The sequence below is a fragment of the Equus caballus genome, chromosome 6, assembly GCF_041296265.1.
Source record: "Equus caballus isolate H_3958 breed thoroughbred chromosome 6, TB-T2T, whole genome shotgun sequence".
Lineage (NCBI taxonomy): Eukaryota > Metazoa > Chordata > Mammalia > Perissodactyla > Equidae > Equus > Equus caballus.
The window spans coordinates 97,911,716-97,937,161 of NC_091689.1; the positions used below are offsets into that span (position 1 = coordinate 97,911,716).

A 25,446-nucleotide genomic window follows, 5' to 3' on the forward strand; every position below is an offset into this window, starting at 1 on the left:
GATAATGTGGCGTGTGATCTGTGGCGAGTGTGAAGAAGACAGTCCCTGGAGTAAGACAGTGCTGTGGGGTGTGAAAATACTGATTCTGGTGCTAAGGAAGCTGTGGGGTCAAAACAGGCAGGCCTAACTTTGCTTTGTCGTGATGCTTTCAAATCTTTTGAGAAAACCAAAAAGGCCCATTTTAGGCCCATCGACTTGGACCCGCTAAGCACAGATCTGGAGAATGTGTGATACGGTGTGTGTTGGGCAGGGCCGGGGGTGTCCGATGCTGAGCTCACGTTTAGGCAAACCATTGCCGTGTGTGTGTGTGCACGTGTGTGCACTATGTACACTGCAGTGCAGGACGCAGCTCACTAATGAGCTGAATTTAAGAGAAATAGTTGCAATTCTGCTTTGTAATGCTTGCTGCACGCTGAACTTTCTGTGCAGCGGGGCGTGTCTCTGGTGACGCTCCGGCTCACCACGGTCTGTTCCGGTAGCTCAGACAGCCGTGGCCCAGATCACCGCGTTTGGCCTTCCAGTCGTCGTTGCTTTTTTTTATTTGTTTCTGATTTTCGTACATGTGAGAGTTCTCTTTCACGGCATTAAGGCCCCTCTCCATTGTTTACAGCTGAATTCGCTTTGGATCCTTCTACTGGCTTATGGGTAAATCTGTATGAATGGCCCGCAGTCCTCTCGCTGGAGTGAGTCAACCACATCTTTTATCTTCCCTATTCTGGTGGTTTGGCATCTTGGGGTCCTGCTGACCCTGGCGGGACTCCACCTCCCAGGGTTGGCCAACTCCTAGAGAGCGCAAACTGTCTGCCCGGGAGCGCTTTTCAAATACAAACCGACCACTCGAGAGCCCACACCCCACCACCGTCTTTGTGGGGCTGTCCTGCCCCAGCTGCCCTCCTCACCCAGGGCCAGGCACCAGACATTAGGGATGGCTCCACCTCCCAGAGCCTGCGAGATTCTCCGGACGCGCTAATCCTACGCCTGTTGACCCTGCCTCCCCCATTCCTTCCTATGGGACCCGCAATGGGGCCTCCGGCCATGGTTCTCCGTCTGCCCCCTCCTCCTGACCCGCCCTGGGGCTTCCCAGCCTGGCCCCTGGAGCCCTGGCATGTCCCCTTCTCTCGGGAACTGTGACAAACCATCTTTTCAATGGCCACCGTTTCCTGATCTGTTGGCCTTCCTACGCCTCAGACTTTCTGTCACTACGCTACAGTTTAGAGCATGGACATCCGAGACACTCCAGCTCTGCTTCTCGGTCACAGGGCTGCTGGTGGCTGTCCCTTCCCTTCTGTTGGTCTGTGAGTCAATCAGGGTGAGACAATTGGCTTCTTTTTACCTTGGCAGCGATAATCAGCAGAAATAATACATCCCCACATCCTTATTTTCAAATATTATTAGACATGTATCATGTGAATGGAAATCAACTGTGAGACCCCAACTATTATGAAAAGAAAAGACATGGTCCTCGCTCACAGAGGGCATTTTGAAATACGGTCTGTGTCACACGACGACAGGGACACATCGTGAGAAATGCACCGTCAGGTGATTTTGTCACTGTGCGAACATCATAGTTACTGACACAAACCTGGATGGTACAGCCCACTACACACCCAGGCTACACGGTACTAATCTGAGGGCACCACCGTCATACATGCCATCTGTGGCTGACTGAAGCATCTTCTGCAGCACGTGACTGTAAACTTTTCGACACAAAGGTAGTTTAAGCCAGTGGGAGCTGAGACTTTGGAGCCAAACATCCTTGCCTTGAGTTCAAATCCTGATCCTCCCTGTGTCTCCTTTGGTAAGTTACTTAAGTTCTCTGAGCCTCAATTTCCTCATTTATACTGGAGGATGGTGAGTATCTGCAACAGAGAGGATTAAATGAGATAAGTGTGTAGCCAGATGGGCTCTAAATAGACAGGAGCTATTGTGATAGCTGCACAGAGCAGACTCATTCTAAAGACTGCAGTGGGCTCGTGAAGTACTGTGTGACTGAACACACACCCCGGGGAGTTTTCATCAGCTGCAAACACCAAACTGCAGATGGAGCGCATGCACGCGTGTTCCATAGTGTTTCTGTTTTTCTGTCTTTGGAAATTGTTTTTGCTCTCGCTAACAGCGCAGCCTTGGTAGAAATTAAATAGGAAGTTCATTGTTGGGAGGAGCATTTCGGGATTCCTCCAGTTTCTTAGATTCGAATTCCTTCTCGGTTCTCCTGAGTCAGTGCCGCCTGCCCCGCAGGACCCGGGTCTGGAGGCTGAGGTTCACCCGCTTTTTCGTAGCGTCCCAGGCGCTTGGTGTGGGGCGGACTCCGTGGAAAGGCCCTTCTGGAGGGGTGCCGCGAGCAGCGGGGCGGCGAGAGGCCTTTGGGGACGTGAAGCCCGCGTTCTCGCTCAGGCTCTCCTGTTTGGGAAAGCACGGGGTTCCAATATCCAACCTAGTTCAGTCGTGTTGCCTACGGGAATGTCTGTAAGGTAAATGCTATTTTCCCATTAAATTCCATTAAACCAAGAGCCTTTTCCCCACAGAAAACTTACTATAGGATGTATTGAGAGCCTTCAGAAAGAAAGGATTTAAGACAGTGAACAGACTGTGGCAGCCGGTGGCCTCTTGGCACTAGATAAACCTATTCAGAGAATAGATCCTGCTGGAAGATTCTCTCTGTATTTGCCGTACTTGCCCCACTGTGAGATGTCCACTTGGACCACGCTGCTTAGGCCAAAAGCTTCTTCCTTACGCCAGAGAAGTATCTGACTCCCTGCCAGAATAGCCCCAAAGTCAGACCCTGGGTGCAGACATGGCACTGCTTATCAAGCCACGCTGCGGTAGGTATCCCACGTATAAAGTAGAGGAAGATGGGCACGGATGTCAGCTCAGGGCCAGTCTTCCTCAGCAGAAAGAGGAGGATTGATGGCAGTTAGCGCAGGGCTAATCTTCCTCAAAAAAACCCAAAAAACACTAGGGTTGTGTTTGGGGGTCGGCCCCGTGGCTGAGTGGTTAAGTTCGCGTGCTATGCTTCGGCGGCCCAGGGTTTCGCCAGTTCGGATCCTGGATGCAGACATGGCACCACTGGTCAGGTCATGCTGAGGCGGCGTCCACATGCCACAACTAGAAGGACCCACAACTAAAAATACACAGCTATGTACTGGGGAGTTGTGGGAGAAAAAGGAAAAATAAAATCTTCAAAAAAAAAAAAAGAGTCTCCCCCCCAAAAGTCTGTGAACCCATCTGATCATGAGTGAATATCAGACAATTCCCAGCTGAGGGACGTTCTACGGAACACCTGCCAGGGCTCCTCAGGATTGTCAGGGTCCTCAAAACCGAGGAAAGTCTGGGAGGAGCTTAAGAAGCCCAGAGGACTGAATGTGACGTGGTGTCCTGGGTGGAAACTGGAACCAAAAAAGGATGTAAGGAAATTCAAATAAAGTAAGGACTTCAGTTAGTAACACTGTATCATTATGAGTTCATTTATTGTGACGTATACACCATACCAACGTTAAGATGTTAATAATGGGGGAAACTAGGTGTGGGGTTTACAGGCTCTGTGTACAAGCTCTACAGTTTTTCTATAAATCTAATTATGCCCTAAAATAAAAAAATCATTTTAAAGAAAGTCAGGAAAGAACTCCATAATTGCTGGGCTAAAATATTGCACGCTGCAAGGAGGTGCCATTCGTCACGACATAGGATAAGTTCAGTCCCAAAACCTAGGTCCCATTTTTAACTTCAGACCATTCATATCGTAGTTCCCTGCTTTGCCAATTATTTGTCAGACTCTTATATCAATGTAATTCGCCCCCAAATATCATAGAGAATACTATATAATACAAAATATAAATATATAAAATACAAAATAATCCTATAACATAAACAAATAGAATTACAATAATTTTTCATGAGTTCCAGTAAAGGAACTCAAACAAGATTTTGAAAGCTCTGTCAGATTTTTTTTAACAACCAAACCAAAATTTTAAGTGCATAAAAATTCACTTAAAAAATTAGTGTGCATAGGTTCAACTCTCCAACATTTTTAAAACAAAAACATTTTGAAGAGCTCTTACCCTACCTCTTTTCCATTTTGTTTTTATTTCTTTTTCCTATGCCATTTTTGGATTTCAGCTTTAGTAGCAGATTCCCAACAACAAATTATTTGAATCATGAAACTAAACATCTTCAAGAGAAGAGCAAAAAAATAATTCTGCTGGCAGTTTACAAAGCTGCTTTCCCTGGATTCTCGCAGCAGCCTTGTGACGCTGGGGTGAGGGGAGATATTCCCCATTCTGCACATAAGGAAACTGAGGCACAGAGAGGTTGAGGGAGGACAAGAGGTGAGCCAGGTTTTCTGGTGCCAACTGCATCCCTTTTCACTATGCTGCATATCTTGGTCATCGAGGACTGCCGTACAAAATTTAAGACTGGGGGGCAGAAAGAACAGTTTATTTCTCGAAGTTCTGGAGGCCAAAGTCCAAGACGAGGCTGCCGGCCGCCTCGGTGTCTGCTGAGCGCTGTCTCCGGGAGCTGCAGACAGCTGTCTGCTCGCTGTGTCCTCACGTGGTCTTTCCTCAGGTGGAGGGGGAGGGAGAGGCATCAAGCTTTTGGCGTCTCTTTTTACAAGGGCGCTAGTCCCATCAAGAAAGGCTCTACCTTCGTGGCCTCATCTGGACCCAGTGACCTCCCCAAGGTCCCGTCTCCAGTTGCCATCTCACTGGGGACCAGCGGCTTCAACATGTGAACTCGATGGAGAGACAATTCAGTCCACAGCACAACGGCACTTACCCTTTGGAAATTTTATCCTTTCTTCACAACTCTTCTGCATGTACGAGAGACCGCCAACTCAGACACGGGCCCACCCAAAGGGCACCAAGTTAATGGTGCTGGAAGTGACGCCTGCACTGACAGGCCTTGTAAGCTGATAGGAGTTATAGAAGCCATTGAGTAACAACAGAGAAGGGAGGGAGGGCGGAGGGCCAGAGAGGAGCAGAATCTCCTGTCACCAGCCTCTAGGTTACGTTTACTTACGTTGCACTGGGGCTGCGCAGCTCACTAAAGAACGCTCACCATCAGCCTCACTCCGAGGGACGCGTCTGGAAGATCTTCCCTTGGTGCAGCTTGAAGTGTTTTGGCTTTCATTTCCTCAAGGATGTGTGTCATTGATTTTTGCGTCTGACTCTGAAGAGACAGCTGAGCCCCAAAGAAGCGTCAAGGGCTTAGACTCTGGTGCATTTTTGATGAGTCGTTGTTTAAATCTTGCGGAAGCGCAGCCTCTGAGATCCCCAGTTTACCAACAGCATTCCGCATACAGCGCCATCTTTTCCTGCCTGGGTTCTGCGGATGGGGAAAGTCTTTGTTAGCTCTTAAGACGTGTAATTGGAGGAAGGGATGAGTGCTAAAGATCGCAGTCTCATCCTTCAGTGTCTTTTTTTTAAAGATTGGCCCTGAGCTAACATCTGTTGCCAATCTTCTTTTCTTTTCCTTCTTCTTCTCCCCAAAGCCCCTGACTACATGGTTGTCTATTCGAGTCGTATATTCTGATTGTAGGTCCTTCTGGTTATGCCATGTGGGACGCCACCTCAGCATGGCTTGATAAGTGGTGCTAGCTGGGCCGCCAAAGCGGAGCGCACGAACTTAACCACTTGGCCATGGGGCCAACCCCATCCTTCAATTTCTTTATGGCCCCACATAAACATAAATGAGATCCCATTTTATAAAAATAACGTCTTTGCCAGAGTAGAGTTCCGAGGCCGTTTTTAGCTGCGCTGGTCTGACCTCTTGTCTCAATGCAGGGTAAATGGACAAAGAACTAGATTTGGAGCCAGGAGACCTGGTTCCGGTCCGGGCTCGATGACTCGCCTTGGTGTGTTGTCTTGGACACTTCACGTCACCTTCCTGGTTGCAAAGTTGGATCCATAACAGTCCCGCTGACCACTAAGGGTCACAGTGGACACCAGATGAGACACGTGGAAGCTCTTTGTAAACTGGACGGTGCTGTGTGAACACAAGAATCATTAAGAATGGTCCCTGGGAAGACGTTGTTTTGAACCAGTAAATAAGATGTTGGAAGTTTCTCACTTCTTTTAATGGGTTTCAGTCCACTCTGCTGAGGGTGAGTTACTTGCCTTGCCATCCACCGTCTTCGTCACCTGGAAACATGTTGCCTAGCACACAATAGATGCTCAGTCAGCCTTTATTAAGTGAAAAGCGGGTCAATAGAAACATTTCCTCGACTTACCAGAGTGTATGGCAAGGTGGCACTGTGAGATGGATGTGAATTCCTCTCTCTTTCACAGTGATTTTTTCTTATTGCTAATCTCTGCAACAATAGGATGTTCTTATTCTCTTCTCCAAGGGCATTGAACACGTCTAAATGACTTCCAATAGAAAACAGAAAATGAAATGGCCAATTGTCTGTTAGAGGATTCCAGCCTCTGATAGTCAGCTCTATCTGATTATTTATCGTTTACATTTATGCTCTGAATCTTTTCTGTTCTGCACGACTGCATGAGTATCTAGATTAACTGCAGATTAGTTGTAAAGCATTTAAGGAGCGTCTCACATTGTAGCTGAACGCCACACGGCCAGGACCGCCATGAGGCTGCTCTGCTTTCCCCCGAAGTGAGCATCAGACCTCAGGCCTCTCATCCTCTTCAATTTCTGGAAAACGTTTACTTTCAGTGTGGACATTCTTGGCTCTCAGGAGCAGCCTCTGGAATTCTCTGCAGCAGAGAACACGCTCACGGTTACGTTCAGAAGAAACAGGCTCTCAGCCGCTTTATGGAGGCCCCGCACCCCAGGAAGGCCCTCCAGTGTGGAGAGCGCGCGCGTGCTCATCCCCCGCCCCATGACAGTGGGTCGTTTCCACTCGCTTGCTCAGGCATCCGTGGAGGACTCGCCCTGCGCCAGACCCCACACAGGGCCGGTCTGCGGGAGAAGCTGACCTGTCTGAGGCGGCACACGACCGTCACACCACACGGACAGCATGCAACGGCGGCCTTGATGCTGCGCTGCGTGGGTACGAGGCAGGGTGGGAGGCAGGGTGGGGAATCCTGCCCCCGAGGAGACGCGGGGAGGCCAGTGGGGGAAGCTTCCAGCCCGAGGAGACGCCTGAGCTGTCTGAGCTAAAGGATCATAAAGGTTTTTGTTTTTGTGTGTGGTTTTTTGTTTCCAAACAGAGAAATGGAAAAAGGTAGAAGTTACTTATGAATCCATTTTTTGTAAGAAAGATTCTGATTTTAAGTGCTGCCACAGCTGCACAGTGGATAATTACCGCCCCACCCAGCTGAGCCACCCTCCTGCCGCTCTGCCAGTGGGGGCACTCCTGTTTCTGAATGGCACTCCTTCTTTGCCGTGGCTCCAGGAGCTGGCCATCTGTCCCCAGAGAGTCATGAAACTGTGGGAAGAGCAGAGCCAGTGGGTGGGGCCGGGGTGACTCAGGGAACCGGCAGGAGACTGTGGGTGGCAGGCCAAGCTCAGGCCGGCGGGTGACTCACGGGCAGGTGTGCTCCCGCCACGAGGGGCCTGACTGTCTGTGTGGAGCTTGAGGCCCGGGCCGTGGGGCGTGCGCCCACAGGCTTCTGCTCGCTCTGCCCACTTTAGAATATGGAGCTTTTCCCTCTAAAGAAAGTCCACTTTCATTTTTCAGTCTCAGGTGCTCATGGAGGGAGGAGTGGGGACCATCTCTGACAAGCTTTCCCACCCCGCCTTCCCCCTGCTTTCCGTAACAGCAACCCCGATTTCCTTCTGGCAAACCGTCTTGCCTGGCTCTCAGTCTCTATGAATCGGGCGAGGCTGACACCACTCCCTCCCTCCTGAGAAGGACATGGGACCCAGGCCTGAGCAAAGGGACTATTGCGTTCCCTTAGCAATGTGCTTGGTTTAGGGATGAGCATCTGACCCAAACCAGGCCAGTCAGGACCATCCCTGGGAGTCTGACTGCAGCTGGAGGCAAAGGGTCCTGCCTGTGGGAGTTCTTAAGCTGGAAGGAGAAGCCTGGGGCCGCAGGGGCCATCTTACCATGTGAGGGCCTCGCCCGCCTGAGAACGAGGCTGACACATGGGCAGGTGGGGCTAAGAGAGGAGAAGCACAGATTTCTAAGCCAGATGCCCCGCCCCCCAGCAGCTGCCGTGGGCCTGGTGTTAGGTGGCCTAACACATTCCCGCTCTGCTCAGCTGCATCGAACTTGGGTTCTGCCGCACAGCCTGCGAGCTCTGGTGACACCAGCCCTAGGGAGGCCCTCTGACCATTTCCACACAGGACGCTCAGCTGGCAGACGCTGGGCCCCGGGACCTTGTCCCCGAGGGTGGTGGGCATTTTCCGGGTTTGGAGGGTGGCAGGTGGAGCTGCTCTTGCCTGGAAGCCCAGGCTGCTGACACATTCCTCCTCTCCCTAAGGGCTGCTCCGTCCTAGGGGACAATCAAAGACAAAGCGAGTCTCATATTTGTATGGTGCTTTCCACTTTACAGTCTTATGATTATTTCTCTATTCCTTTTTTTTTTTTTACAAACAACAAAAACTTACAGTAGCTAAAGAACGGTGGGCTGATTACATTAGAATATAGAAGAATTGCACCCCAGATGTGGGAAGTCCATTTGACGGGGCCTCCTGGGAACTAGACAGTTACAGAGGCTTCTCCCGCCATCTCTCTCTGTCTCTCTCAGGGACTGCACGGCATCTGGCCTGCTTCTCTCTGCATGGCCGCTCCATCCTTCTTCCTGTGGGCCAGCTGCTCTGCTCACTCATTTGCTTGCATTCATAATGGCTTTCCCAAGATGTCGTCTTGGACCCCAAATCTCCGTCAACTTCCAACTTGGTTCTCCAGTCTCTCAATTTCGAATGTCTGTGAAAGAGCCTGACTGGTCCAGCCTGGCTCAGCCGTCCACCTGCGATTTGATCAGCAATTGCCAGGGGAGAGGGGAAGGGGTCTGCAGGGCCCCTGTTAGGCAGGGATGGTGTGGACAAATTCTTCAAGTGGGGAAAGTGGGAGGGAAGGAAATGATGAGCATCCTCAGTGCAGCCTCCTCGTCTCGTCCGATCCCTGTATTTCCGAGGGGTAGAGATGATTACCATCCCATTGCACATCACTGTGGATCACGAACAACACACTAACATGGACGGAGAAGGAGTGACTGTGAGAATTCTGTTAGGAAAAGCTCAAAGGAAAATGTGGTGGAGAACAGTGGGCCCGTCTTGGGGCGTATGTGTGGCTCAGCAGCTGTGGCAGAGGTTTTGGCAGCAACTGAGGTGGCTGAAAATTTCTTTTTTTTCCCTTCAAGTTATAGTACTATCATTTTTTGTAATATCCATTTTATTTTATTCTTTAAGTTTCATTTATTTTTTTAAAAATTGAGGCTTAATTGACATACATCGTACTAGAGACAAGCAGCACCATTGTGCTGGAGGAGAAGAGAGAATTAAAAGTGAAATTGAATCCAACAAAAAAATGTATAAATATAGAAAAGAAAATCTGTGATTCATAAGTTTGAATCGTAACTGCAGCCAACGGAGTAGCGGAGTCTTGTTGTAAGAGCCTCGTCTGGCCTTCTGGAGCACGGGTGGCTGAACCCCAGCCTGGGAGCTCGTGCTTCCACCAGCTTCGACTTTTCTCTTGTGTACTGTGCTTCCTGCATCCGGCTCATCTCAGTGGGAGGAGGGAAGCAAAAGCTGTCCTTCGTCGTGATGTGACAGCTGCCATTCTCCTTTTCTCCTTTTGGCTCCTTGGGGACCATCTCTGGTGGCACCACGGACAAATTCAGAGGCTCACATATGATACCAGCAAAGGTGCCACGGACACTGCTGACGGGACTGCTGTTCCTGGCCACCAGCGTCTGCGCCTTGGCGGCCTCTGCCTGGCCTGGGCTGAGGGCTCTGTCCGCCCCCACGGCCTCCAGAGGAGCGGGGCCTCGTGCTCCACCGAGCCTGCTCTGAGGTAGCTCTTTCGAGGAGTCAGCCATGACTGAATTCAAGCCGCTGCTTCAGGGGATGATCTGAAGGTTGGGCTTAATTAAAACGCCTCCCAGGAGGCTGCTCTTTGTCCTAAACTTGTGGACCTCTGCTTGCTTCCCCAGGATGTGCCCCCGGCCTCTCTTGTTTAAAAGACCCTGGAGACTCACCCCATGGCCAGACATGCTTGACTCCTGGGTGAATGTAGATTTTGGGACAGGTGTAAATAAACACAGGTGAGTGTGTGGGCACCTCTGACAGGCTTCCCACTGTTCACCAACAGCGCTTCATCTAATCCTACTGAGAGAGGGCAGAGTCAGCTCGTATGGAACCTTTTTGGAAATGGGAATGCATCTCAGGACACACCTCTGCCTCCACTCCCTGTTCCGACCTGAGGATCTGGATGACCAAGCCACCAGGCCACTCTGCGGTTCCACCACGTGGCTGCAGCTGGAGCTCACTTTTCAAGGAGAGGGTGTTCCCGGCCCCTCCAATGTGTTTGCTTCCTTTTTCTTCTGGGCAAGAGCAAAAACAACCAATCAACCTAGGAGGCCCACTCCTGAGGAGCACGTAATCGCTGGGCGCTCTCCAGCCACACGCTCTCTCCTGACCCACGTCTGCCCAGCACAGATCTCTGACTTTGAAGTTTTAGAACAATGCACAATTATTTAAGTCGGGGCACTAACAGGTCTTTAAGGTGTTTTAGTATTTAAATCAAGTCCTAGTCATAGACTTTCTGGAACAGACTGTTTCTTACACAAACCAAATTAGGGCATCTATTTAAAACAATTGAAAGGCAAAGAATTTTTTTTTTGTAAATAGTGATTTACAAATGGAATCATCCCACTTCCATCATGACTCTTGACAGGTTATTAAAATATATGTGTTCATGTGGTTAATTTTTGACCCGGGAATGGAAGATGGAGAAACGACAGCAGTGTTGAAAAGAAGGAACAGTGGTGTACGTGTGTCTACGCACGTAAGACGGAGGTAAGCTGGTTTGAGGCAGGAAGTAGTTTTCCTTGACCCTCTTAGGGTCCCTGCCTGTGTCTGAGAATGAAACTGACAGAGGCAGATTGACAGAAAAGCACACAAATTTTATGTGACATGGGAGCCGTCCTTAGGATATGAAGCCCTGAGGAGACAGTCAAACCCAGGGGTCTTCACGCCGGTTGGCGAGGGCGGGCAGTCGGGTAGAAATGTGCAGGGAGGCAGGGAGCATGTGAGTGCCGTGAACAGAGGCACTCGGCCCGTGGGTCTGTCGGATTCTTCTCCGTGTCCCCCATCTTCAGAGATAAGGATGCTCCACTCCCCCGGGGGAGGGAGGGCCCCTCTTGCTCAGGCTTTGCGACCTGATTCAGAGGAGAAGGGCCACGGGGCTTGGGGGGAAGAGGTCCTGTTTGGCTGTTTTCTGAATGAAACATTCAATATGCCAAGGTTCCATGTTGTTGGATAGCGTGTCCCGAGCCCCATCACTGGCCTCACATCAAGGAGTCCTCGCATTCTGTCCATCCAGCCGCGGCTGTCGTCCTGTGGAAGGTCCTTGAACTGTTAGGAGCTGATGGAGAATTACCCAGCTGACAGCTGCTCGTGGAGCACCTGCTATGCGTCTTTCATACACAGCAGGGATCTAAGAAAAGACAAATTTATGACAAGGGCCCCCGCTCCAAGAGGCTCCCTGTAGTTACTGCCTTGGGAACTCTGGGCAGGAAGGTTAAAACCCACCTCCACTCCCCTTTGGCTGCTACTGACAGTCAGTCTCAGACTTAACAACCTTTCCCGGAGCTGAGAGATGTTTTTATTGGTGCTCCTACCTCAAAAGTGGCCGCTCTCTCCTGTGGTCCTTTCCTGAGCAAAGGGAGCTGCTCTCCAGGAGTCACCTGCTCAGTCACACCTGGAGACTCAGCAGGACCCAGGGAAGAGGATACGCACACCTTTGAGAGGCCAGTCCTTTCAGCTTGGCCATGCTGTCTTTCATCGGCCATATGTGAAAGGAAAAGAGCCCAGGTGACAGGAGGCTGGATGTGCCCCCTGCCTCCAGGCAGGGATCTCCATCTTCAGTGTGTCCGCGACTGGCCGGGGAGCCTGCTGAAGTGCGGGTCCTAGCTCAGTGGTCAGGGTGAGGCTGAGGACGTGCCTTTTTTCACAAGCTCTGAGTGATGCTGATGCTGCTGGCCTGCGGACCCGCTTGTGGCAATCTTGAGAGTTTTCACTGTTTTGCTGTGTCCTCCATTCAATCCTCATGACCAGCCTGTGGGGTACTTGAGACCACCCCATCTCACAGAAGTGGAGGCAGGTCCAGCGAGGTAAACAGACTCTCTGAGGGTGTGGAACCAGGGAGATCGACCCTCCGTCCTCTGAATCTCAGCCCTGGGCTCTTCCTCCCACACGCTACGGCTCCTGCCACATCAGCTCTCTGCCGGGGACGTTCCCCAGGGAACTGACACGTGAGGGCGTTTGACTTCAGAGCTCTGGTTCAGCCGCTCACGGCTGTGTGTTCTCAGCCTTGTCTTGTTAGACCTGCTCTTGATGTTAGCACATTAGCAGGTTTAGGTTGGTGATTGTGTCGTCCAGCATCCCTGCTGTGCCTCTCCACTTCATACCTTGTCCTCGGGTGGGTACCACATTCCCGTGTCTTGTATCTGAATTGTAAGTAAGCTTTTCACGGATGTTTGGAGGCTCCGGCATTGACCAACACACAGAGGACCAAGCTGTGAGAAGTAAGACAGACAGTGTCTATGGAACTGGAATAAGAGATCAAGTCTCTTCCCACTGAGAATGACAATTAACAAAAGAAGAAGAGGAAGAAGAGTATAAGCCAGAAGCTGACGGAGCGAAGGGGTGAAGACAGGGGGTAGCAGTTTTGCACCCTGGTTCTGCCTCCTACCAAACGAGGATTTCGGGGCCAGGGCTTGGCTCTTCATGCTCTGCTTTCCTTGTGTGTTGGAAGGAGGTGCTGTGGTTTTGGTGACAACTGAAAGATTCCGTTAATTCACGACAGTGCCCAGCACGTAGGAAGAGCTCAATAAACGTTAGCGAGCATCATTATTCCAGTCAGATAGTCCGACCTCCTTATCTTTGAGTGATTTCACACCCATTGGCCAACAATCGTGGGGCCTTTGCTGTGCAGCACATTGATGAGTGGACGACCAGACAGATGTCGTAAGACCGGCAGTAGCGGGCTCTGACTTCGGTTCTACTGCGATGGGTGTTGAGAGTGTGTCCACCACTCTCACTGCCACTCGGGTCTGGAAAGTTCTGGGTATTTCACACAGTTCCGTGGGCAGGAGTGACAGCAGGGGCCACCACGATGTACCTGCGTTCCCTATTGGTCCTCGGCCTGGAGAGCCTGGGCGTGTTGACAGAAGGCCAGGAGCCCTGAGCTGAGCCACAGGGCTGCAGAGCCGACTAAGGGGCGCCTGGCATGCAGATCCGGGGTGCCCCCAAAGCCCAGGGCATGGTACTGCTCTCCCCAGGCGTAAGTTCCCAACCCGGCCCGAGTGCTGGTTTTGGAATCAACATAGTTTACCTGGCTGCAGTTAGTGCTGTTGGATCTCTGTCCCCAAGGACGGTCGGGTCTGGTTACCCGGGTGGGGCCGCCTGCCTTGCCGCTGACCCGTCTGCTGAAGTAGTGCGGCTCTGTGTGCACTGGAGCTAGAGGCCTTTGTCTCCGAGAACTCTGGCTCTCAGCTTCGGCACTTTTGTCTGGCGCTGCCTCTCCCAGTCTTCACGTTTCAGGTGAGGTATCGGTGCGCAGCTGATGGATACGCACAGAGAGAAATAAAAATCTTTTATTACGTCTGCAGTGCAAACAAACACCGAAGACGTGCAGATGGATTCGAGGGAGGAGGTGAGCCAACTCCAGAGGGGCCATCACCCATCCTGATGGAGCAAGAGGAGCTCACCGTTTCACCGCCCTGCTTCTCTCCATTTGGAATGAAAATTGATGGTCGTTAGTGGCAATTTAAGGGGTATATTCCCTTAAAAACTAACCCTCTTCTTGCAAATTATTTCCATGTCATCAAATAATTCCTCCTTCAACAATATTGTCAATAACTTCTCCTGTATGTGAAGCCTGTGTGTGCAGAAAACCCGGAAACATTGAAAATAGACCTTCCTACCCACTCTCGCCCCAGGAAAGTCACTGCCCCAGCAACCGTGCCTGGATTACACAGGACAAAGGGCTCCAGGCCGTGGAGCGTGCGGGCTGGGCGAGGCTCGGATCCTCTGCCTTCACTCAGGGCAGGAGGAGCTAGTGATGCTGATTCCAGTGCACTGATTTATGGACCAAGTTCAATGAAACGAATGTTGTTTTTATTTATTTTTTTTTATTTTTATGTTTTTTCCTTTTTCTCCCCAAAGCCCCCTGGTACATAGTTGTATATTCTTCATCGTGGGTCCTCCTAGTTGTGGCATGTGGGACGCTGTCTCAGCGTGGTTTGATGAGTGGTGCCATGTCTGCATCCGGGATTCGAACCAACGAAACCCTGGGCCCGCCTGCAGCAGAGCGCGCGAACTTAACCACTCGGCCACGGGGCCGGCCCCACAAATGTTGTTTTAACACAGCAACACCTGCCCAGGATCTGCGAAGGTGAAGGGGACGAGGGGGCTTAGGGCTGGAGCTCCGTTCTCCGGGGCACACTGGCCCACTTTCCAGAGGCAACTCTCTTCTACCCTGTTAGCTCCCCGTTCTTGAACTGGGTCCACTTTTCTAAATAATATGCATATGCTGCTATCGTTCATCGATTTTAGATGTGGAAGTGGATGAGGATTTTAGCTCTCCTTCCTTTTACCGCATCCTGAAATACATTTCTACCAAAATTTTATAACAACTCACATTCTGTGTTTTCATTATTCTGAATGCGAAAATCACTCATTGCTGAGCCTGGAGGTAGGATTCTATTTTCTGCGAGTGTTTGTTGTTATTGTTGTTGTTTTCTGGGCTCTGTTATTCCACGTCGCTGAGTCTTGTTTCCTCGTCTGTAAATGGAGATAGGAACCGTGCGTAGTTCACACTGGGGGCTCACGCACCAAGCTCCCTGTAAGTGTTGAATCTGAAGAAAGTTATGAAGAAGTTCATCACAATTTGCTTCATAGGCCGCAGGAGCTAACTAGAAGCCACCTTTAGGAAAAAGTAGCCAGAAATGAGTCAAGGATACTGTTTATAACTTTATTTTTTTAAATTGCATTAACATTGGGTTATAATTTTATATAACTTTCCAGTGTACATTATATTTCAAATTCTGTGTAGATTACATCACGTTCACCACCCAAAGACTAATTATATCCATCACCGCACCCACGTGCCTAATCACCCCTTTCACCCTCCTGCCTTCCCACTTCGCCTCTGGTAACCACTAATCCAATCTCTGTTGCTATGCGTTTGTTTGTCACTGTTTTTATCTTCTACTTATGAGTGAGATCATAGGTATTTGACTTTCTCCCTCTGACTTATTTCACTCAGCATAATACCCTCAAGGTCCATCCATGTTGTCACAAATGGCTGGATTTCATCATTTCTTATGGCTGAGTAGCATTCCATTGTGTATAAATACCACATCTTCTTTATCCATTCATCCCTTGATGGGCACCTAGGCTGCTTCCAAGTCTTGCCTCTTGTGAATAATGCCACAATGTTCATAGGGGTGCATGTATCTTTATGCATTTGTGTTTTCAAGTTCTTTGGATAAATACCCAGCAGTGGGATAGCTGCATCATATGGTAGATCTATTCTTAATTTTCTGAGGATACTCCATACTGCTTTCCATAGTGGCTGCACCAGTTTGCACTCCACCAGCAGTGTACGAGGGTTCTCTTCTCTCCACACCCTCTCCAACACTTGTTGTTTCTTGTCTTTTTAATTATAGCCATTCTGACTGGAGTGAGGTGATACCTCATTGCAGTTTTCATTTGCATTTCCCTGATAGCTAATAATATTGAGCATCTTTTCATAAGCCTGTTGGCCATCCATATATCTTCTTTGGAGAAATCTCTGTTCAGATCTTTTGCTCATTTTTTAATTGGGTTGTTGGTTTTTTTGTTGTTGAGATGTTCTTTGTATATTTTGGATATTAACCAAAATATCAGATATATGGTTTGCAAATATCTTCTCCCAATTGTTAGGCTGTCTTTTTGTTTTGTTGATGGTTTACTTTGCTGTGCAGAAGCTTTTTAGTTTGATGTAGTCCCATTTGTATATTTTTTCTTTTGTTTTCCTTGTCAGGTCAGACATGGTATTTGAAAAAATGCTGCTAAGACCGATGTCAAAGAGCGTACTGCCTATGTTTTCTTCTAGAAATTTCATGGTTTCAGGTCTTACATTCAAGTCTTTAATCCATTTTTAGTTAATATTTGTGCATGGTGTAGGATAATGGTCTACCTTCATTCTTTTGCTAGGATGTAAGCAAAACTTTTTGAATATGTGATATTTGTGGGGAGAAAAAAACCTTTTTCCTCTACTCTCTCAGTTTTAGTAGCTGAGCCCCTGAAAAATAAACTGATAAAGGACAGAGTAGCAGGAGAAAAAGGTTTATTTCCTATAAATATGGGAGCCTTCACAGAAGTGAAGAGTAAACTCCAAAGAGGTAGACAGACCTGGAAGCTTATGTGCCATTTTAACAAAGAGCAACAAATGTAGAGACACGACAAGAAGGAGGAAAAGGATTTGAGCTTCTAGGGGTGGTCCCCTGTGGGAGGTAAATGTACAGGGACAGCAATGGCAGATAAGCGTTGATCATTTTAGTAAGGTTTGTAATGCAGATTCCTCCAGGTGCCGCCTCTGACAGATGAGTCTGGAGTTGTCTCTGGGGATGAAGTCCTTCCACCCTTCCTGGTACAAGAATGTGGGGCAGGGGCACCTCCACGAAGGGAGATTCATGCCCTGCTTTTAGGCAAATAGGACGAAGTGGAGAGCTTTGTTCTGCATCTATTGTTTCTCAATTGCCTTCAGCTCAAAATAATCCTATGCCAAAGTGGCATATTTTGGGTGGCATATTCTTAGCCCCTTCATATTATTTAATAACCCTCACATGATAACCTATAAATGGGGTACTACTGCAATCTCTGTTTTTGTCTGGGTAAACTGAGGTTTACAGAGATAAGATACTTGCCCTGTTTGTACAGCTGGCAGTGGTGGAAGTGGGGATCAAATCCAGGTCTCCTGATTCTAGAACCAGCACCCTCAGCCATCACCTGCCATGAAACTCTCTGTGGACATAGCAGTGGCAGAGATCCTGAAACAGCCAGGATTACAGATAAATTCCAGTTCTAACTGGTAGATGAGGGAGGAAAGCGTTTGCTCAGGAACTGGGCCCTGGACTCTGTGTGGTCATCATTTAAGGGGTTCGTCATATAGTGCCAGACGACAGGCTCTTACTACAGAACGAGGGAGGCACGTTCTGAAATTCCGAATTGAGCCTCTGAAGTGACTCTGAACTGCGGTTCTGAAGTGCCGGTCAGTCCTTCCTCCTCGCTTTGCCCCGTGGAGGTCGGGGCTGTGTCCGCGGCACTTGGTGGAATCCTTGTGCACTTAAGCGGCCCCCTATTTGTGGAATGAAAAATCTTTGGTAGATCAGTGCTCCTCTCCCAGGAGAGACAAAAACTACTGCACAACTGGAGAAAAGTAGTTCAGGCTGGTAAAACCTTCAGGGCGGGCTGATCTGGCTTTACCAGGAGTCAGTGTGCACAAAGTGGGCGGTGGAGACCGGCTGCAGGATCCTGCCACGTCCAGCGCTCCTCCGGTTTCTCATTGGATGGCTTCCTCTCGGGAGACGGCATCTGGAACCACAGGGGTTGGGGAGCCATTTCTAGATTGAGGCCCAGCCAACTGGGTTCAGTGCCCACCTCCACACACACCATACAGGCCAAGGAGCCTGAGGCTGGAGCAAGTACATAGGTAAATTCAGACTATTGAATAGAGATATTCTAATATTGGGGTACAGAAATACACAGGCAGTTGATTTACTGTTTCCACAGAAGAACTTGTCTCCTCAGGATGCAGCCTGAGCTCCTTCGCAGGGAAGGAAGTCAGGTGCAGGGGTTAAGAACGCAGCCGTTGGACTGCTGCAGCCATCTTGCCATCAGGAGGACAGAGCCCACCTCAGGGAGGGGCCAACAAGGCCCAAAGCAGAGCTAAGAGAGAGTGAGAAACCAGGTCCTGAAGATGCTGAGGGATTAAAATATGCCGTGTTGGCATAAAGGTTGTTTTGAGTTGGAGGAAAAGGAGAATCAGCGGCGGCAGAAGGAAGCATTGTTGGAGCCTGCTTCATCTGACTAAGAGTAGAAGCTTCTGAGAAAGGAGGACTGCCTCGGGCTCCTCTCCCGGGGAAGTTTCACGGCCGTGAAGGAGAAGGAGCCTTGGTGCCGAGATGAACCTGCACAGACAACCTTCCTCCTTGGATTCCCCATGAATTGACCTCCCGAGTCTGCTGCCCTGGGAAGCCCAAACCTTTGCCTTTGCCTCTTCACTTCTCTGCAGATGTACCACTCTTCGTTAAAATGCTACCAACCCAGGGGCTAACCACCCCTTTGAGTGCATGTTATAAACTCCCTCATCAATTTATTAATTAATTAAACTCCGAGTTAATAAACTCCTGCACATGTTAATAAACTCCGTTTTTCTCTTATTAATGTGTTTTTTCTCGGTCTAACTTGTAGGGCTCCAGCTGGAGAAGTCAGGCTAGCAGAGGAAGTTTTCTTTCTGTCCCTACAACGCTGTTAGACAGCCCTGACCAAACGGAGCCCAGAGCCAGAACTATCGCTAGATTTTTCAGACGTGTGAGCCAAAACATGTCCTCTTCACCTAAGCCAGTTTAGATGGGGCTTTTCCGTCATTCACACTCTTGTCTCCTGTCAAAATTTTTCCCCAGCATCCAAGCCCAGTTCAAATGCACCCCTCTGTGGAGCGTTCCTTATTCTCTGAAGCTGTCCTCATTCCTCCAGGTAGAATGGCATCTGCCTGCCTCTCTCCCTCCTTCTGCTCCCATGTGGTACTCAACTGGCACTTTTCTTAATGCCTTACAGTTATGCCCTGGGCCATTAAGGGCCTGGGGACTCTGGAGCTAGACGGCCTAGGTGGCGGTCCTGGCTATCATACCTACTAGCTGTGTCATATCTTCCCTGATAGGATGGAAGGAGCTCAAGACACAGACCTTGGCTTGACCCGTTTTCCTACCCGTCTTGTTGTCCTATCCCCTTTGAGCAGGGCCTGTTTGTAGACCTACCTCTGAATTCATGCATCACCCATCTGCCTCCTCCCATCAGAAATCTGATATGCCCTCGGCCTCCCTACTATGCTCAGACTCCAGGCCTTTGCCTGGCCCTGCAAATCTGTTGGAATTCCAGACTTCCAAAATCTTCTCCATTCTCTTGATGCCTGATCAAGGTTATGACACAAACATACAATCCCAGTGACCGACTCCTTCTCCCTTCTGGATTCTGGAAACGGCTGGTGCTTAATAACAGATAAAGTCTCTCCAATGATCTGTCTTGACTGTGAATGATCCATTCTGCAAAAATACCAAGTAGCTTCTGTTCCTTGACAAATAAAACATGTCAGCTCCAAATCCACGCTGTCTTGCCTTTGCCGTCCCAGGAGGCGTCCGCAGGGTGAACTGTTGGCAGAAACCCTTCATTCAAAAGAACAGACTCTGAGGACTTTGTAGAAAGAATATTAAATCCAGGCGTTGTCCTTGAACCAATGGGAAAATGGAAACAGTATCCTTTAATGAGTCAAAACGCATGCAAACCAATAACAGAAAGGATTAAAGGCTTTTAGGCAATGGCCTGTTGTACTGTTTCACTTAATACAGATATACGGCCCTGGGGAAGTGGCATAGTCTCTCAGTGCTCCCTCCTGCATAATGGATTAATAGCGAGCCGCTCCCTCTGTCACGCTGAGCTGTGATGGTGGTCAGACTGGCTGGGGTGGAGTTGCTTTGCTACACACGTGAGATCATCTTGTTATCACCGTTACCAAGTGCCCAGAATGTGAAATCTAGTCTCTTAGCGAGACTTTTGTGCAACATTTGGTGATGATTAAAGTCCAACACCCTTGAGGAACTCCAGTTTGGTTCTCTGTGAAACGGCCACGTTTCCTCTGTGGGTGAAGACAGTGACGTCTGGCTGAAGTGTATTCCTGCTGCTTTCAGACTTAGCACTGACAATGCGGTTAGATTAGTGACAGTAACGTGCTATGACGACGTAATTATAGCGCTTACGACAGGTGAACGAAGTGGAGCAGATAGGCCGTGGGGTGTGAACTAGCCGGGTCTAAGTGGGTGCTGGGCTGAAGGTCTCCAGGCGGCGGCTGTGTGTGGGCCGCGCTTGCCCGTCCCTCTCGGCGCTGGGTTCCCTGCTTTACTGTCACGTGGCGCAGGTCAGACTCCTTTCCGCCGTGTGGACTTGGATTCCGAGGTGCTGTGGAATTTTCTGCTGAAAGTGCCCCGCAGCAAGAGTGCTTGAGCTGAGGTCTGTCCGTCGACAGCCACCGTGTTGACATCCACACTGAGGTTGCAAAGGCCACCTGGGTCAGACCGACAGTTCCTTGGCAGTAATCACGAGGGTGACACCAAACCTTAGTACCAGCCATTGACTGTGTTCTTCCCCACCAGGACTCCCAACCTTGACTCCTTGAACACCTCCACGAAGGCAAGACCTCACCTGGGATGGCCATGGAGTGTCTTCGGGAGGCTGACCACTGCAGCTCGGAGCGCAGCAGAGACGCCCTAAGCACAGACAGTTTGGGCAACAAGGAACTCAGGAGGAACTGGGACAAACTGGAGATTGGGGACCTCCCCCGGTTCTGAGACCCAAGAATTCTCCTGCATTCTGGTCTTATCTTGGGAGCAGATTCAGCCTCCAATGACATCTCAAAGGAAACCTTGCCCCAGACAGGTGGGATGGGAGCTTACAGAAAAAATGGAGTTGATTTAAAGGAAGTGAGCAAACGCAGAGGGAATAATTCTGGTACCCTCGAGTTTGTGGATGGAGATGAATTTCTGCTGCTGCCATCGTGAGCACCGCCTTGGTGTTCTCCTGGTTAGGGGACTGCTCATTTTATGGAAGAAGTGTCTTTGAAGTGGGTGTCTGTGTGGCATTTTTTCTGTCCCAAAGCCAAGCTGAAGTTGATTATGCTGGGCTGAGCCGCTAACGCCTTGCCGAGTGGCAGTGTTCCTAAGTCAGTTGATGACACCGCAGCAAGAGCAGGATCAGAATCTGGAAAACCTTTGGCACACTCCCTGGAGAAGAGACGAATATAAGCAGAAGGGAATCGAATAAGGAAAGAAGCAATTCACTAAAAGAGGAAAAGTAAGTGAGGTAGCGAAGACGGACTCTGCACACAGCATTACCACTCAGTCACTGGGTCAGAAGACAAACACAGACCGACAATTCCAGTCAGCTCCTTGAATTCTCATTTCCTCTAAATAACTCCCTGCCTCTCGTCTCACGTCTACCCGGAGAACCTCCCTTTTGAGGCTGGAATCCACCCCATCCTAATGAACCCACCTCATTTTTTTCTTCACTTGGAAAACATCTATTGAATCCTTCCTGGGTGTCAGCCATCATGTATACAAAGAAAACACCATGCGACCTTCACCGTAACAGCAAAGACAGCTGGGCGGCACCTCCTCATCTCCTTTTCTTTCTAGGCACACAGCTGCGTGGAAACGGCTAAGAGAAGTTTACTTTAGTTGCTCAAGGTCACATAGCTGGTAAAGTTGCAGAGCGGGAGTTAAACTTAGGGTAGAACAAAGTCCAAACACAGATGATGGGCTCAAAAACAGACCCCTGGCCAACCGCTCCCTGTCCTGAGTCCCAGGGCTCTGAATTTCAGCAAGGACTTCACTGGAAGGTAAACTTTGTGAGGGCCGGCCACCTCCCTGGAGTTAGGCAGTCATGGGACTGAGTCCAGGCCCGCATTTCCTCATCAGTAAAGTGGGGATGATAACAGTACCTATCTCTACAGGCGACGAGCCTAGATGGGCATGTGCTCACATGCACCGTCACTATTTAGTGGCTGTGGTGTTGATAGAACTAAGACCCATTAGCTTTAGCTAAAATGGGCAGAAATAGAATGTAGGGTGTTGGAGAAACGACGCTGGGGACGAGGGAGAGGATCCGGGGGAGGAAGGGCGGCCCTGCTCTCATTGCAGCCAGCTGACCCAACTCCAGGCGATTTTGACTGATTTAGTGCTGGTTGTTAGATCATCTCTTTTCTTCTTCACTGAATTGACTGATCTGGTGCTGCGTGAAGAGGAATCTAATAGCATAGCTTCCTTTTATTTTTGTTAAAGAAATCTCAAGTTTGAAGGTTCAGTGCAGCACAGCGTATTTCGGATTTCTAGAGGCAAGGAAATGACGGCGTGCGATGGACCGCCCACTAAACTGTGGTCGTGAAATTCGGCACCTGTGTTCACTTCCATCGCTGGCCTGCACAGTGCATTCTCTTTAATCCCTGGAGAATTGTATTGGTAACACTTGTCACATTTCCCACGGAAGTATTTTGAGGATTAGGTCAAATTCTTAAAATACTAGCAATTTAACGAAAGACACTTACTCGAATAGGAGAAAAAGCAGGGCAAGAGCTCTGTTTCCTGATTTTAAGAGGAATCCAGGAATTATTTGAAACGCACTTGGGCTTCTGCTCATCTCGACTGTGATGTGACCTTCCAGAACAGCGTTCATGAGTCTGGAATGTCCCAGGATGCTTTGCCAGGAGTCGGGGTTGAATTACCAGAAAATCAATGCGACACGAAGTGCACGTTTATCTAGACAGTAATTCAACACACACACTCACACACACTCTTCACGGTTTGTGAAGCTCCAGTTCAGGAGAAAAGGGAGTGTGCTAACCAGAGATGGGAAGGACTCGTTTTACAAGTTGTTCTACTCTCTATTCATGATAAAACACGAACTCCTCTGTTTATATACACACTCAGGAAAATAGATTCTGTATCCTCTTTCAGATTTTTAAGTTAAATTAAATTTTAGATGGATTTTCATAACTCACCATGCAATTCCTTCAAGTCCTGCCCAGCAGCTCATTCATACGAGTTGCTGGTCTAAACCATCTCCGTTTTCCCCTCCGTCTTCTTTTCTCCCGTTCCCTGTGCGTGTGTGTGCTTGTGTCCCTGTGCATGTGTGTGATTTCAGCAGTTTCCCCTCAGCATCCATCTTCGCTAGAGATTCAGCCACACCCTTTCTGAGCGTGAGCGAGGTCCCCACAGGTCTGCTCAGGATTCCTCCTCGCTAGGTCAGGACATCCTTCCTTCCCTGGACCTGCCCGTTTCCACACTTTCTGCGCCTGGCTGCAAGCCCGAGACGCTTAGACTATCTTGTGAGATGAGTCCTTTCCGTTGCTGGTTAGAACTCTCCCTGAAAATCCTCGTGCTGGGAAGAGATCCCAGGGTGAAAAACTCAAAGAACTGAGGGAGCGGGAGAAAGAGCAGGAGCCTGGACAGCAGGTAGAAAGCGCTGGCCCTTCGTCGCACCCTGACTAAATCACGGCACCTCCAGCAGATCCTGTGGAGGCGCCAGGGCCCGGACTCTCAGGAAACAGACGCTCCACCCGGGTATGTCCTCCTGGAATCCAACTGCACAGAAAGAGAAAAGAGCAGGTGTCAGGCCCCCCTATGTCTGTGTCAGATGACTTTTCCTTTCTCTGGAAAACTTGAGCTTCTTCATGCCTTGGGTTCATTTTGTTTAAAATAAAATTCCAGTGACTCCCTGAAATTCACCACCCTAGGCTCTGCCTGATTTTGGATTCCTCTAGAAACTCAACAGGTAGGAGCTGTCAGGCGCCATGATGGAATGTCCCCATTTCTTCAAGGGAAAGTGAGGAAGTGTCTCCTGATTCAAGTTGCTTCGGGTTCCAGACGAGCCTTCTGAGTTGCTCTTTGTCAGACACGTTCGGAGAGCCCAGGGCGCGGGGGACGCCTTCCGCTGCATCTGTTCACGGTGCTTGCAGCCCGCCTTCCACACCTGACAGACACGCCTACAAGCTGTGTGTGTGCGTGTGTACAAGTGCGTGTGCATGCAGGGGGGCACGTGGACGCCCGTCCTGTCACTAACAGTTCTGCGCACACCTGAGGGCCTTCGTGGGGCTCCTCACGGCCCGCACTCCCCGTGGAGGGGGGCTGGAGGGTAGGAAGAGGTCTGGGGGGAGAGAGGCTAATGTGTGTCTCGAGACCAGGTGCCCCCTCGGCATAAAGCGTGGAGGCTCAGATTGTGTTTGATCCTGGTTCTGCCACTTACCTGGTGTTCGAAGCTGGGTGAGCTGTTCGAAGCCTCAGTTTCCCCATCTGAAGCATGAGTGTGCTGGCGTGGTCGTCTCTGACACGTTCTCACACTCTCTGAGCCAGGTGCCATTCCGAGTGGAAGCAGGTGCTGGGGAAAGAGAGGCTTCAAGGAAAGTGCTCGGCAAAAAAGCATCCGGTCATCTGCCTGTCATCGTTATCATTATTGCGCGTCTTTGGCTGTAACGTGCCCCCGTCAGTTTCCTCAGGCCCCTGTCGGGTCGGCGTCCTCCCCGCTCCTCCCCGTGAGGACGCTGAGCAGCTGCCCGCGCTGTCTGCCTCACTGCAGGGAGCCCGGGAGGACGCGGGTCTTCCTCATTCCAAACCTGCTCTCTTCTGACTGCGTTGCAGAAAGTTGACTAGTTCCTTCTAGAGAGACCCTGTCTCCGCCCTGGGGCTGCAGGGTTTCCGTCTGTGACCTGCTTCTTGGGTCTGAACTCGGTCCCAGCGGCTTTGGTGAAGAGGGGTGGGATCGGGGCGAGTGCCCAGGGGGCCCATAATAAGTGTTTCCTTAGTGGCCTGTGTTGCTGTCTTCGTGCTCCCGTCCCCAGCTCCTCACCCATGACAGCTGTAGGTGCCACCACCACCTGGCCTGGCTGACCCTCACTCACTCACTGTCCAAGGCTCATTCAAATGTCGGGTTTGTCGGGAGGCCTTCCCTGGACTCCGACCTTCTCTTCTTTCAGTCACTCATTCAGCAAACACTGAACGAGGGCCAGCTGTGTGTCAGGTCCTCTTGCAGAAGCTGGAGGGCAGTGCTGAACACCAGGTGCCTCCATCCTGTTGAGGGGAGGTTCCCCTGGCCTTCTGAGACTTGATCGTGACTGACTTTGCATGCCTGGGAGCAAGACGCAAAATGTCCCTAGTCTAAACGGGAAGGGCTCCACAGGGTGACCTGCCTCTAGCCAATGGTGCCTGCCCTGGGGATATGGAGACAGAGGACGTTCCACAGGTGCTAATGCGGGCACAGAGGGATGCAGCCATGCTGGTAAGCACTCCTGCAGGATTTAGTCAAATTAACCAATGTCCCAATAACAGCTCCTGGCTGTGCACCCTAGAGCGTTCTCACGTGGGCCCCCACGAGGATGTAACAGTAACACTAACTGCAGTACTATTTGTGGACGTCTGTCTGTCCCGGGGAGAGCAGAGGGCTGAAATGTGGAGGCACACAGTGGGACGCTATGCGGCAGTGGAAACAATAGATTAGATAAACACACAG

At 50.0% G+C, this 25,446-nt stretch overlaps 1 long non-coding RNA gene across 1 annotated transcript; it reads left to right on the forward strand.

Annotated features, from left to right (window-relative positions):
* The first annotated feature begins 10,817 nt into the window (after positions 1-10,817).
* Positions 10,818-23,664, forward strand: LOC138924867 (uncharacterized). Its single transcript, XR_011440212.1, has 2 exons — positions 10,818-10,923; positions 20,544-23,664. It is a non-coding gene; the product is annotated as an uncharacterized lncRNA (long non-coding RNA).
* Positions 23,665-25,446: the final 1,782 nt, after the last annotated feature.